This window comes from Arachis ipaensis, chromosome B09, assembly GCF_000816755.2.
Source record: "Arachis ipaensis cultivar K30076 chromosome B09, Araip1.1, whole genome shotgun sequence".
NCBI classification, from domain to species: Eukaryota; Viridiplantae; Streptophyta; class Magnoliopsida; order Fabales; family Fabaceae; genus Arachis; species Arachis ipaensis.
The window spans coordinates 81,797,159-81,810,488 of record NC_029793.2 but is presented as its reverse complement, the minus strand read 5'-3'; positions in this window follow the sequence as shown (position 1 = coordinate 81,810,488).

The window sequence follows — 13,330 nt, the reverse complement described above, 5'->3', positions numbered from 1 at the left end:
CATTTAACTTGCCAATGATGAGAGGAGATCCTCATCCTTTCACTAGAAGGGTCAACATTGATCAAAGGTTGGACCAAGTCCTTAGGGACATTTGTGTGGAAGGAGCTCAATGGAAGAGAGACTCAAGAGGCAAGCCGGTTCAACTAAGAAGGCTTGACCTCAAATCCGTGGCTAGGGGATAGTTGGAGTTCATCCAACACTCTATCATTCCTACTAGTAACCGGTCTGAAGTTACAATAGACCGGGCCATCATGATCCATAGTATCATGAATAGAGAGGAAGTAGAAGTTCATGAGATCATACCTCTAGAACTCTACAAGGTGGCAGACAAGCCCTCTACTTTGGCAAGGTTAGACTTCCATCATCTCATCTGTAACCTATGCGATTCAGCTGGAGTTGTCATAGAGGAAGACATCCTCATTGAAGGACACAAGCCCATCACTAATAAGAGGATGGAGCAAACAAGAGAGCCCACTCATGGACCTCAACAAGAGCATGAGGAAATTCCTCATCAAGAAATCCCTGAGATGCCTCAAAGGATGTACTTTCCTCCACAAAACTATTGGGAACAAATCAACACCTCCTTAGGTGAATTGAGTTCCAACATGGGGCAACTAAGAATGGAGCACCATGTGCACTCCATTATCCTCAATGAAATCAGAGAGGACCAGAGAGCCATGAGGGAGGAGCAACAAAGGCAAGGAAGAGACATATAGGAGCTCAAGAGGAAGAACTAGCCGCCATCACTAAGGTGGACCCGGTCTTTAATTTCCTTGTTCTTATTTTTCTGTTTTTCGAATTTTATACTTTATGTTTTGTCTATGTTTGTGTCTTTATTACATGATCATTAGTGTCTAGTGTCTATGTCTTAAAGCTATGAATATCCTATGAATCCTTCACCTTTCTTAAATGAAAATTTTTTTTAATTGCAAAAGAACAAGAAGTACATGATTTTGAATTCTATCTTGAAATTAGCTTAATTATTTTGATGTGGTGGCAATACTTTTTGTTTTCTGAATGAATGCTTGAACAGTGCATACATTTGAATTTGTTGATTATGAATGTTAAAATTGTTGGCTCTTGAAAGAATAATGAAAAAAAGAGAAATGTTATTGATAATCTGAAAAATCATAAAATTGATTCTTGAAGCAAGAAAAAGCAGTGAAAAGCAAAAGCTTGCGAAAAAAATATGAAAAAAAAGGCGAAAAAAAAAAGAAGAAAGAAAAAGAAAAAGCAAGCAGAAAAAGCCAATAGCTCTTTAAACCCAAAGGCAAGGGTAAAAAGGATCCAAGACTTTGAGCATTAATGGATAGGAGGGCCCAAAGGAATAAAATCCTGGCCTAAGTGGCTAAATCAAGCTGTCCCTAACCATGTGCTTGTGGCGTGAAGGTGTCAAGTGAGAACCTTGAGACTGAGCGGTTAAAGTCGTGGTCCAAAGCAAAAAGAATGTGCTTAAGACCTCTGGGCACCTCTAACTGGGGACTCTAGCAAAGCTGAGTCACAATCTGAAAAGGTTCACCCAGTTATGTGTCTATGGCATTTATGTATCCGGTGGTAATACTGGAAAACAAAATGCTTAGGGTCACGGCCAAGACTCATAAAGTAGCTGTGTTCAAGAATTAACATAGTGAACTAAGAGAATCAATAACACTATCTGAATTCTGAGTTCCTATGGATGCCAAAACTGTTCAGAAGCAAAAAGGCTACAAGTTCCGCTAATCTAATTGAAGCTAATCTTCATTGATTTTTTTGAGATTTATTGTATTTTATCTTCCTTTTATCCTATTTTGTTTTTAGTTGCTTGGGGACAAGCAACAATTTAAGTTTGGTGTTGTGATGAGCGGATAATTTATACCCTTTTTGGCATTGTTTTTACATAGTTTTTAGTATGTTTTAGTTACTTTTTATTATATTTTTATTAGTTTTTATGCAAAAATCTCATTTCTAGACTTTACTATGAGTTTCTGTGTTTTTCTATAATTTCAGGTATTTTTTGGCTGAAATTGAGGGACCTGAGCAAAAATCTGATTCAGAGGCTGAAAAAGGACTGCAGATGCTGTTGGATTTTGACCCTTCTGCACTTGAAATAGAATTCTGGAGGTACAGAAGCCCAATTGGTGTGCGCTCAATTGCGTTGGAAAATAGACATCTTGGGCTTTCCAGCAATATATAATAGTCTATACTTTGCTCGAGATTTGATGGCCCAAACTGGCGTCCAAAGTCAGCCTAAAACTTCTTGGCGTAAAACGCCCAAACTGGCACCAGAATTGGAGTTAAACGCCTAAACTGGCACCCAAGCTGGCGTTTAACTCCAGGAACAGCGTATGCACGTGAAATCTTCAATGCTCAACCCAAGCACACACCAAGTGGGCCCCGAAAGTGGATTTCTGTACTATCTGTACTTAGTTACTCATTTTCTGTAACCCTAGGCTACTAGTCTAGTATAAAAACTACTTTTAGAGATTTATTTTAGAGGATCTTTTGGAATCATATGTAACTTTTATCATCTATTGTTCACATTTGGAGATTGGCCTCACGGCTATGCCTAGACCTCTTTTCTCTTATGTATTTTCAACGGTGGAGTTTCTACACCCCATAGATTAAGGTGTGGAGCTATGCTGTTCTTCATGAATTAATGCAAGTACTATTATTTTTCTTACAATTCACGCCTACTTCTTCTCCAAGATATACTCTCGTACTTAATTCAGTTAAGTCAGAATGAAGGGGTGACCCGTGACAATCACCCAATCTTTGTTACTCGCTTAGCCAAGATCCGCGTGCCGGACAACCACAAAGTGGTCTACATGATGTTTAACGTTGTCATTGGATGACAACTGGAGTATATTCTCTTGGATATCTAATACACGAACCGAGTCCGTGAGATTAGTATCTTCGTGGTATAGGCTAGAATCATTGGCAGCATTCCTAGGATCCGAAAAGTCTAAACCTTATCTGTGGTATTCCGAGTAAGATCTGGGAAGGGATGAATGTGACGAGCTTTAAACCTGCGAATGTTGGGCGCAGGGACAGTGTGCAAAAGGATCAATGGATCCTATTCCGACACTAGTGGGAACCGACAGATGATTAGCCATGCGATAGCTGTACCTGGAATTTTTCATCCGAGACGAGAAATCCGACAGTTGATTAGCCGTGCAGAAACCGTAGAGGACCATTTTCACTGAGAAGATCTTACAGCTTGCCATGGAAGGGAGCACGCATGGTTGGAAGAAGGCAGTAGGAAAGCAGAGGTTCAGAAGCAACAAAGAATCTCCAGACGCTTATCTGAAATTCCCACCAATGAATTACATAAGTAACTTTATCTTATTTTATGTTTTATTTATCTTTTAATTATCAAAACCCCATAATCATTTGAATCCGCCTGACTGAGATTTACAAGATGACCATAGCTTGCTTCAAGCTAACAATCTCCGTGGGATCAACCCTTACTCACGTAAGGTTTATTACTTGGACGAGCCAGTGCACTTGCTGGTTAGTTGTGCGGAGTTGTGAAAAGTGTGAATCACGATTTCCCACACCAAGTTTTTGGCACCGTTGCCGGGGATTGTTCGAGTTTGGACAACTGACGGTTCATCTTATTGCTTAGATTAGGTAATTTTATTTTATGTTTAAGCTTTTTAATTTTATTTTCGAAAAAAAAAGAAAAAAATAAAATAAAAATGTTCTTCAGAATTTTTAAGAATGAATTCTAGAGTTTCATGAGATATGTTGAAACCTGGCTGGCTGTAAAGCCATGTCTAATCTTTTGGACCGAGGTTTCCACTTATCTTTGCAAGAGCCTTTTGGTTCCCATCAATTTGGCTGTTGTATGTAATACTCTGCTAAAGCTTGGCTGGCCATTTGGCCATGTCTAATTCTATTGGACCGAAGCTTTAGACTAACATTGCATGAATCCTGGAATTCTTATTAAAAATTTTGTATCTCTTTATTTTCTTTTTTCCAAAATAATTTTTGAAAATACAAAAAAAATTAATAAATCATAAAAAACCAAAAATTTTGTGTTTCTTGTTTGAGTTTAGTGTCAAATTTTAAGTTTGGTGTCAATTGCATGCTTTTAAAATTTTCGAAAATATATGCATTATGTTCTTCATTGATCTTCAAGTTGTTCTTGATGATTTTCCTTGTTTGATCTTTACATTTTCTTGTTTTGTGTCTTTTCTTGTTTTTCATATGCATTCTTGAATTATTAGTGTCTAAACATTAAAAATTTCTAAGTTTTGTGTCTTGCATGTCTTTCTTTTCTTAAAAATTTTCAAAAATATGCTCTTGGTGTTCATCATGATCTTCAAAGTATTCTTGGTGTTCATCTTGACATTCAAAATGTTCTTGCATGCATATATTGTTTTGATCTTAAATTTTTATGTTTTGTGTCATTCTTTTTATTTTTTTCTCTCCTCATTAAAAATTCAAAAATAAAAAATAATATCTTTCCCTTATTTCACTCATAAAATTCGAATTTTGGGTTGATTTAGTCAAAACTTTTAAAATTTGATTGTTTCTTGTTAGTTAAGTCAAAAATTCAATTTAAAAATTCTATCTTTTCAAATCTTCTTCAAAAATCAAATCTTTTTTTCATTTTTCTTAATATTTTCGAAAATTTTAAAATTGATGATTTTCAAAATCTTTTTCTTATTTCTACTTCATATTTTCGAATTTATTGCTAACATTTAATGTTTTGATTAAAAAATTTCAAGTTGTTACTTGCCTATTAAGAATGGATCAATCTTTAAATTCTAGAATCATAACTTTTAGTTTCTTGTTAGTCAAGTAATCAACTTTAATTTCAAAAATCAAATCTTTTTAATTTCCTTTTCAAATCTTTTGCAATTAACCACTTGAATTTTTGTTTTAATTTTATAAGTCTACTATTTTTATCTTTTTCAAAATCACCTAATTACTTTTCTCTCTCTAATTTTCGAAAACCACTAACAACTTTTTTAAAATTCTTTTTAATTAACTAATTGTTTTAAATTTTAATTTTAGTTTATTTCTTTTGATAAATTTGAATTCTAACTAATAATTAAAATAAAAACAAAAAATATTTTTCTTTTCCTTTAAATTAAAATTCAAATACTCTCTCTCTCTCTCTCTCTCTCTCTCATCTCTTTCTATTTATTTTATTTATTTACTAACACTCTTCTTCTTAAAATTCGAACCCTCTCCCTCTCTCTGTGTTTGAGTTCTTCTTCTTCTCCCTTCTTCATTCTATTCTTCTATTCTTCTACTCACATAAAGGAATCTCTATAATGTGACATAGAGGATTCCTCTTCTTTTCTGTTCTCTTCTTTTTCATATGAGCAGGAGCAAGGATAAGAACATTCTTGTTGAAGCTGATCCTGAACCTGAAAGGACTCTGAAGAGGAAGCTAAGAGAAGCTAAAGCACAAAACTCTGGAGAGGACCTAACAGAAATTTTCGAAAAAGAAGAAAACATGGCAGCCGAAAATAACAACAATGGTGGAGATGCAAGGAAGATGCTTGGTGACTTTACTGCACCCACTTTTGACTTCTATGATAGAAGCATCTCAATTCCTGCAATTGGAGCAAACAACCTTGTGCTTAAGCCTCAATTAGTTTCTCTAATGCAGCAGAATTGCAAGTTTCATGGACTTCCATTGGAAGATCCTCATCAGTTCTTAGCTGAATTCCTGCAAATCTGTGACACTGTCAAGACCAATGGGATTAATCCTGAGGTCTATAGACTTATATTTTTTCCCTTTGCTGTAAGAGACAAAGCTAGGACATGGTTGGACTCACAACCTAAAGAAAGCCAGAACTCTTGGGAAAAGTTGGTCAATGCTTTCTTGGCCAAATTCTTTCCACCTCAAAAGTTGAGCAAGCTTAGAGTGGAAGTCCAAACCTTCAGACAAAAAGAAGGTGAATCCCTCTATGAAGCTTGGGAAAGATACAAGCAATTAATTAAGGACATTTTTGTGAAAAGAGCCCAATGGAAAAGAGACTCAAGAGGCAAGCCGGTTCAACTAAGAAGGCTTGACCTCAAACCCGTGGCTAGGGGATGGTTGGAGTTCATCCAACGTTCTATCATTCCTACTAGCAACCGGTCTGAAGTTACAATAGACCGGGCTATCATGATCCATAGAATCATGAATGGAGAGGAAGTAGAAGTTCATGAGATCATACCTCTAGAACTCTACAAGGTGGCGGACAAGCCATCTACTTTAGCAACGTTAGCCTTCTCTCATCTCAACTGTAACCTATGCAATTCAGCTGGAGTTGTCATAGAGGAAGACATCCTCATTTAAGGAGACAAGCCCATCACTAAGAAGAGGATGGAGCAAACAAGAGAGCACACTCATGGACCTCAACAAGAGCATGAGAAAATTCCTCATCAAGAAATCCCTGAGATGCCTCAAGGGATGCACTTTCCTCCACAAAACTATTGGGAACAAATCAACACCTCCTTAGGAGAATTGAGTTCCAACATGGGGCAACTAAGAATGGAGCACCAAGAGCACTCCATTATACTCAATGAAATTAGAGAGGACCAGAGAGCCATGAGGGAGGAGCAACAAAGGCAAGGAAAAGACATAGAGGAGCTCAAGCACTCCATAAGAACTTCAAGAGGAAGAACTAGCCGCCATCACTAAGGTGGGCCCGTTCTTTAATTTTCTTGTTCTTATTTTTCTATTTTTCGAATTTTATACTTTATGTTTTGTCTATGTTTGTGTCTTTATTACATGATCATTAGTGTCTAGTGTCTATGTCTTAAAGCTATGAATATCCTATGAATCCTTCACCTTTCTTAAATGAAAAATGTTTTTAATTACAAAAGAACAAGAAGTACATGATTTTGAATTCTATCTTGAAATTAGCTTAATTATTTTGATGTGGTGGCAATACTTTTTGTTTTCTGAATGAATGCTTGAACAATGCATACTTTTGAATTTGTTGTTTATGAATGTTAAAATTGTTGGCTCTTGAAAGAATAATGAAAAAAGAGAAATGTTATTGATAATCTGAAAAATCATAAAATTGATTCTTGAAGCAAGAAAAAGCAGTGAAAAGCAAAAGCTTGCGAAAAAAATATAAAAAAATGGCAAAAAAAAGAAAAAAGAAAAAGAAAAAGCAAGCAGAAAAAGCCAATAGCCCTTTAAAACAAAAGACAAGGGTAAAAAGGATCCAAGGCTTTGAGCATTAATGGATAGGAGGGCCCAAAGGAATAAAATCCTGGCCTAAGTGGCTAATCAAGCTGTCCTTAACCATGTGCTTGTGGCGTGAAGGTGTCAACTGAGAAGCTTGAGATTGAGCGGTTAAAGTCGTGGTCCAAAGCAAAAAGAGTGTGCTTAAGAGCATTGGGCACCTCTAACTGGGGACTCTAGCAAGGCTGAGTCACAATCTGAAAAGGTTCACCCAGTTATGTGTTTGTGGCATTTATGTATCCGGTGGTAATACTGGAAAACAAAATGCTTAGGGTCACGGCCAAGACTCATAAAGTAGCTGTGTTCAAGAATCAACATACTGAACTAAGAGAATCAATAATACTATCTGAATTCTGAGTTCCTATGGATGCCAATCACTCTGAACTTCAAAGGATAAAATGAGATGCCAAAACTGTTCAGAAGCAAAAAGGCTACAAGTCCCGCTCATCTAATTGAAGCTAATCTTCATTGATATTTTTTAGATTTATTGTATTTTCTCTTCTTTTTATCCTATTTTGTTTTTAGTTTCTTGGGGACAAGCAACAATTTAAGTTTGGTGTTGTGATGAGCAGATAATTTATACCCTTTTTGGCATTATTTTTACATAGTTTTTAGTATGTTTTAGTTACTTTTTATTATATTTTTATTAGTTTTTATGCAAAAATCACATTTCTGGATTTTACTATTAGTTTGTGTGTTTTTCTATTATTTCAGGTATTTTTTGGCTGAAATTGACGGACCTGAGCAAAAATCTAATTCAGAGGCTGAAAAAGGACAGCAGATGCTGTTGGATTCTGACCCTCTTGCACTCAAAATGGATTTTCTGGAGCTACAGAAGCCCAATTGGCATTTGCATAATTCTTTTGGAAAGTAGACATATTGGGATTTCCAAAAATATATAATAGTCCATACTTTGCCCGAGATTTGATGGCCCAAACTGGCGTCCAAAGTCAGCCTAAAACTTCCTGGCGTAAAACGCCCAAACTGGCACCAAAATTGGAGTTAAACGCCCAAACTGGCACCTAAGCTGGCATTTAACTCCAGGAACAGCCTATGCATGTGAAAGCTTCAATGCTCAGCCCAAGCACATACCAAGTGGGCCCTAGAAATGGATTTTTGCACTATCTGCACTTAGTTACTCATTTTCTGTAACCCTAGGCTACTAGTTTAGTATAAAAAATACTTTTAGAGATTTATTTTAGAGGATCTTTTGGAATCATATGTAACTTTTATCATCTATTATTCACGTTTGGAGGCTGGCCTCACGGCCATGCCTAGACCTCTTTTTTCTTATGTATTTTCAACGGTGGAGTTTCTACACCCCATAGATTAAGGTGTGGAGCTCTGCTGTTCTTCATGAATTAATGCAAGTACTATTGTTTTTCTTTCAATTCACGCCTACTTCTTCTTCAAGATATACTCTCATACTTAATTCAGTTAAGTCAGAATAAAGGGGTAACCCGTGACAATCACCCAATCTTCGTTACTCGCTTAGCCAAGATCCGCGTGCCTGACAATCACAAAGCAGTCTACATGATGTTCAACGTAGTCATTGGACGACAGCTGGAGTATATTCTCTTGGATATCTAATACACGGACCGAGTCCGTGAGATTAGTATCTTCGTGGTATAGGCTAGAATCATTGGCAGCATTCCTGGGATCCGGAAAGTCTAAACCTTGTCTGTGGTATTCCGAGTAGGATCTGGGAAGGGATGGCTGTGACGAGCTTCAAACCTGCGAATGTTGGGTGCAGTGACAGTGTGCAAAAGGATTAATGGATCCTATTTCGATACTAGTGGGAACCGACAGATGATTAGCCATGCGGTAGCTGTACCTGGTATTTTTCATCCGAGACGAGAAATCCAACAGTTGATTAGCCGTGCAGAAACCGTAGAGGACTATTTTCCCTGAGAGAATCTTACAGCTTGCCATGGAAAGGAGCACGCATGGTTGGAAGAAGGCTGATGAGCGAAAAATTTATACGCTTTTTTGGCATTGTTTTTAGGTGTTTTTAGTAGGATCTAGCTACTTTTTAGTATATTTTTATTAGTTTTCAAGCAAAATTCACATTTCTGGACTTTACTATGAGTTTGTGTGTTTTTCTGTGATTTCAGGTATTTTCTGGTTGAATTTGAGGGACCTGAGCAAAAATCTTATTCAGAGGCTGAAAGGACTGCAGATGCTGTCGGATTCTGACCTCCCTGCACTCAAAATATATAATAGTCCACACTTTGTTCGAGTTTTGACGACGTAAACTGGCGTTTAAACGCTAACTTCCTGCCCTATTATGGCGTTAAACGCCAGAACTGAGTTACAAGCTGTTGTTAAATGCCCAAACTGGCACCAAAGCTGGCGTTTAACTCCAAGAAGAGTCTCTACACGTGAAAGCTTCCATGCTCAGGCCAAGCACACACCAAGTGGGCCCCGGAAGTGGATTTTTGCACTATCTGCACTTAGTTACTTATTTTCTGTAACCCTAGCTACTAGTTTAGTATAAAAACTACTTTTAGTAATTTATTTTATATCCTTTGATCAGTTTTATGCTATTATAGATCATTGTACATGTTTGGAAGCTGGCCTCACGGCCATGCCTGGACCTTTCACTTATGTATTTTCAACGGTAGAGTTTCTACACCCCATAGATTAAGGTGTGGAGCTCTGCTATTCCTCATGAATTAATGCAAAGTACTATTATTTTTCTATTCAACTCAAGCTTATTCTTATTCTAAGATATTCATTTGCACACAAGAACATGATGAATGTGATGATCAAGTGGCACTCATCACCATTCTCACTTATGAATGCGTGCCTGACAAACACTTCTGTTCTACATGAAAACAAGCTTGAATACATATCTCTTAGCCTCCTGGTTCACGATCAGAGTCTTCGTGGTATAAGCTAGAATTATTGGCAGCCATTCCTAAGATCCGGAAAGTCTAAACCTTGTATGTGGTATTCCGAGTAGGATCTGGGAAGGGATGACTATGACAGACGCAAAAGGATCAATGGATCCTATTCTAACATGAGTGAGAACCGACATATGATTAGCCGTGTGGTGACAGTACACTTGGACCATTTTCACTGAGAGGACGGATGGTAGCCATTGACAACGGTGATCCCCCAACATACAGCTTGCCATGGAAAGGAGTATGAATGATTGAATGAAGACAGTAGGAAAGCAGAGATTCAGAAGCAACAAGCATCTCCATACGCTTATCAGAAATCCCACCAATGAATTACATAAATATTTCTATTTTATTTTATATTTTATTTATATTTTAATTCTCAAAACTTCATAACCATTTAAATATGCCTGACTGAGATTTACAAAGATGACCATAGCTTGCTTCAAGCGGACAATCTTCGTGGGATCAACCCTTACTCATGTAAGGTTTATTACTTGGACGACCCACTGCACTTGCTGGTTAGTTGTGTGGAGTTGTGAAAAAGAGTTGAGATTACGATTGTGCGTACCAAGTTTTTGGCGCCATTTCAGAGATCACAATTTCGTGCACCAAAGGCAGTAGGAAAGCAGAGGTTCAGAAGCAACAAAGCTTCTCCAGATGCTTATCTGAAATTCCCACCAATGAATTACATAAGTAACTTTATCTTATTTTATGTTTTATTTATCTTTTAATTATCAAAACCCCATAACCATTTGAATCCGCCTGACTGAGATTTACAAGATGACCATAGCTTGCTTCAAGCCGACAATCTTTGTGGGATCGACCCTTACTCACATAAGGTTTATTACTTGGACGACCCAGTGCACTTGCTGGTTAGTTGTGCGGAGTTGTGAAAAGTGTGAATCACAATTTTCCACACCAACAGACCTGTGTGTACGCACACGCAGAGGCAGGCAGTCTGTTCATAATGTTAGCACAGCTTGTGCGCGCACATACCCATTGAGGAATTGTAACCTGTGCGCACGCACACGTTGGGAAGGTCAGTTTGTTGAGGGCACTAGCACAGGTTGTGCGGGCAAACAGACTTTATGAATTTTGGTACCTGTGCGTACGCACACCTCTATGCTTTCGCACACTTTTTAAAACTTCTTCTGGGTGTGCGCGCGCACACCCCTGTGCGTACGCACATGCCCTTTCCTCAATTTTAAACTTTGTTTTGAACTATTTCACCTTCCCAACAAGATTGTAAGATTCTATAACACCATTTTAAGACTTTGGGCTTAATTTTCAGTATAAGAACATGGGGGGAGTAACATAAGGGTTTTATTTGTTGATTATTATGAAAAATTAGAAAACGGAGGCTTAGGTTTCAGGTGTACTATGGATGGTTTGATGGCTTGCGATGGTAGACTGGTATGTGAAATAAGAACTGATGAACTGTTGAGTTTGGAACTGAAATGGGAATTGATAGTGGTTAAGATAGGTCGAAGACTCTGAATGAGATGATGGATCCATGCTCTACTAAAAATGTTTTCTAAAAATCACTGATGTATCATTTTATATTGAGATTATGAGACGCTATGCGCCCGGAAGGGACGGTGGTTAATCCCGCCTGTCGAGGTAGTGGTGGCGGCGTAAGGACAGTGGTTAATCTCGCTTACGTTGAGATGTGAGGTCTGAGGCAAGAGTATCCTGCTCACATCTCTTCGGATCAATAGAGTGTGCAGGCACAAAACCGTGGACAGTGATCCGAGCACTATATCTCGGGGGTTGCCAATGATGATTCCGAAGGGCGACATCTCCATGGAGATGTGTCGGGTTGGCAGTTGAACCAAAAATGTGATATCACAGCCAGTAGGACAGGCATTCATCATGTGCATTTTCTATCTGTTTGTTTGCTTTGCCAACTTGTAATTGTATGCCTAATTGTATAAGATGTCTAATTGCTACTTGAGTTAGTTACCTTATATGCTTCTAATTGTGAATTACTTGCTTTGTATATAATTGTGATTTCTACTGGGATTGAGGAGGTTTGGAAGGCAGTGGCGATGGGATCGCATGGAGGATAGGTTGGCGAAGGCTGTGGGACAGCGGTGTTTGGTTAGAATAGAAATCCCCTAAGATAGAATATCCTGTCTTTTTATGTTAATGTTTTATATATATATGCTTTATGGTTTTAGTGTGCTTTAAGATGAGATCTTGTGATGGATATGGAGCTTAGGATTGCCTTTGGCGTCCCTGGGTCTTATATCCTACATCACTAGGCACTGTTACCATACTGAGAACCTCTGGTTCTCATATCATATTCTGTTGTTCTTTTTCAGATGCAGGTCGCAACCCACCTCGGTGAGTTGCTTTGATGGTGACAGAAGCGGAGGATCCTGTTACTCTTGGAGTCTTTTTGATTTATTTTGTTTATTGATGAGCGGATATTTTATACGCTTTTTGGGGATAATTTCATATAGTTTAGAGTATGTTTTAGTTAGTTTTTAGTCTATTCCTAGTAGTTTTTAGGAAAAATTCATATTTCTGGACTTTACTATGAGTTGTGTGTTTTTCTGTAATTTCAGGTATTTTTCTGGCTGAAATTGAAGGAGCTGAGCAAAATTCTGATTCAGGCTGAAAAAGGACTGCTGATGCTGTTGGATTCTGACCTCCCTGCACTCAAAGTGGATTTTCTGGAGCTACAGAACTCGAAATGGCATGCTTCCAATTGCGTTGGAAAGTAGACATCCAGGGCTTTCCAGAAATATATAATAGTCCATACTTTGCACAAGGATAGATGACGTAAACTGGCGTTCAACGCCAGTTCTCTGCCCAATTCTGGCGTCCAACGCCAGAAAAGGATCAAAAACTGGAGTTGAACGCCCAAACTGGCATAAAAACTGGCGTTCAACTCCACAAATGGCCTCCGCACGTGAATTGCTTAAAGTCTCAGCCCCAGCACACACCAAGTGGGCCCCAGCACACCAAGTGGGCCCCAGAAGTGGATCTCTGCATCATCCATCATAGTCCACTCATATTATGTAACCCTAGGCTACTAGTTTAGTATTTAAACAACTTTTAGAGACTTATTCTGTATCTCATGACATTTCAGATCTAAACTTTGTATTCTCTGACGGCATGAGTCTCTAAACCCCATTGTTGGGGGTGAGGAGCTCTACTGTGTCTCGATGAATTAATGCAAGTATTTCTGTTTTCATTCAAACACGCTTGTTCCTATCTAAGATGTTCATTCGCGCTTAAC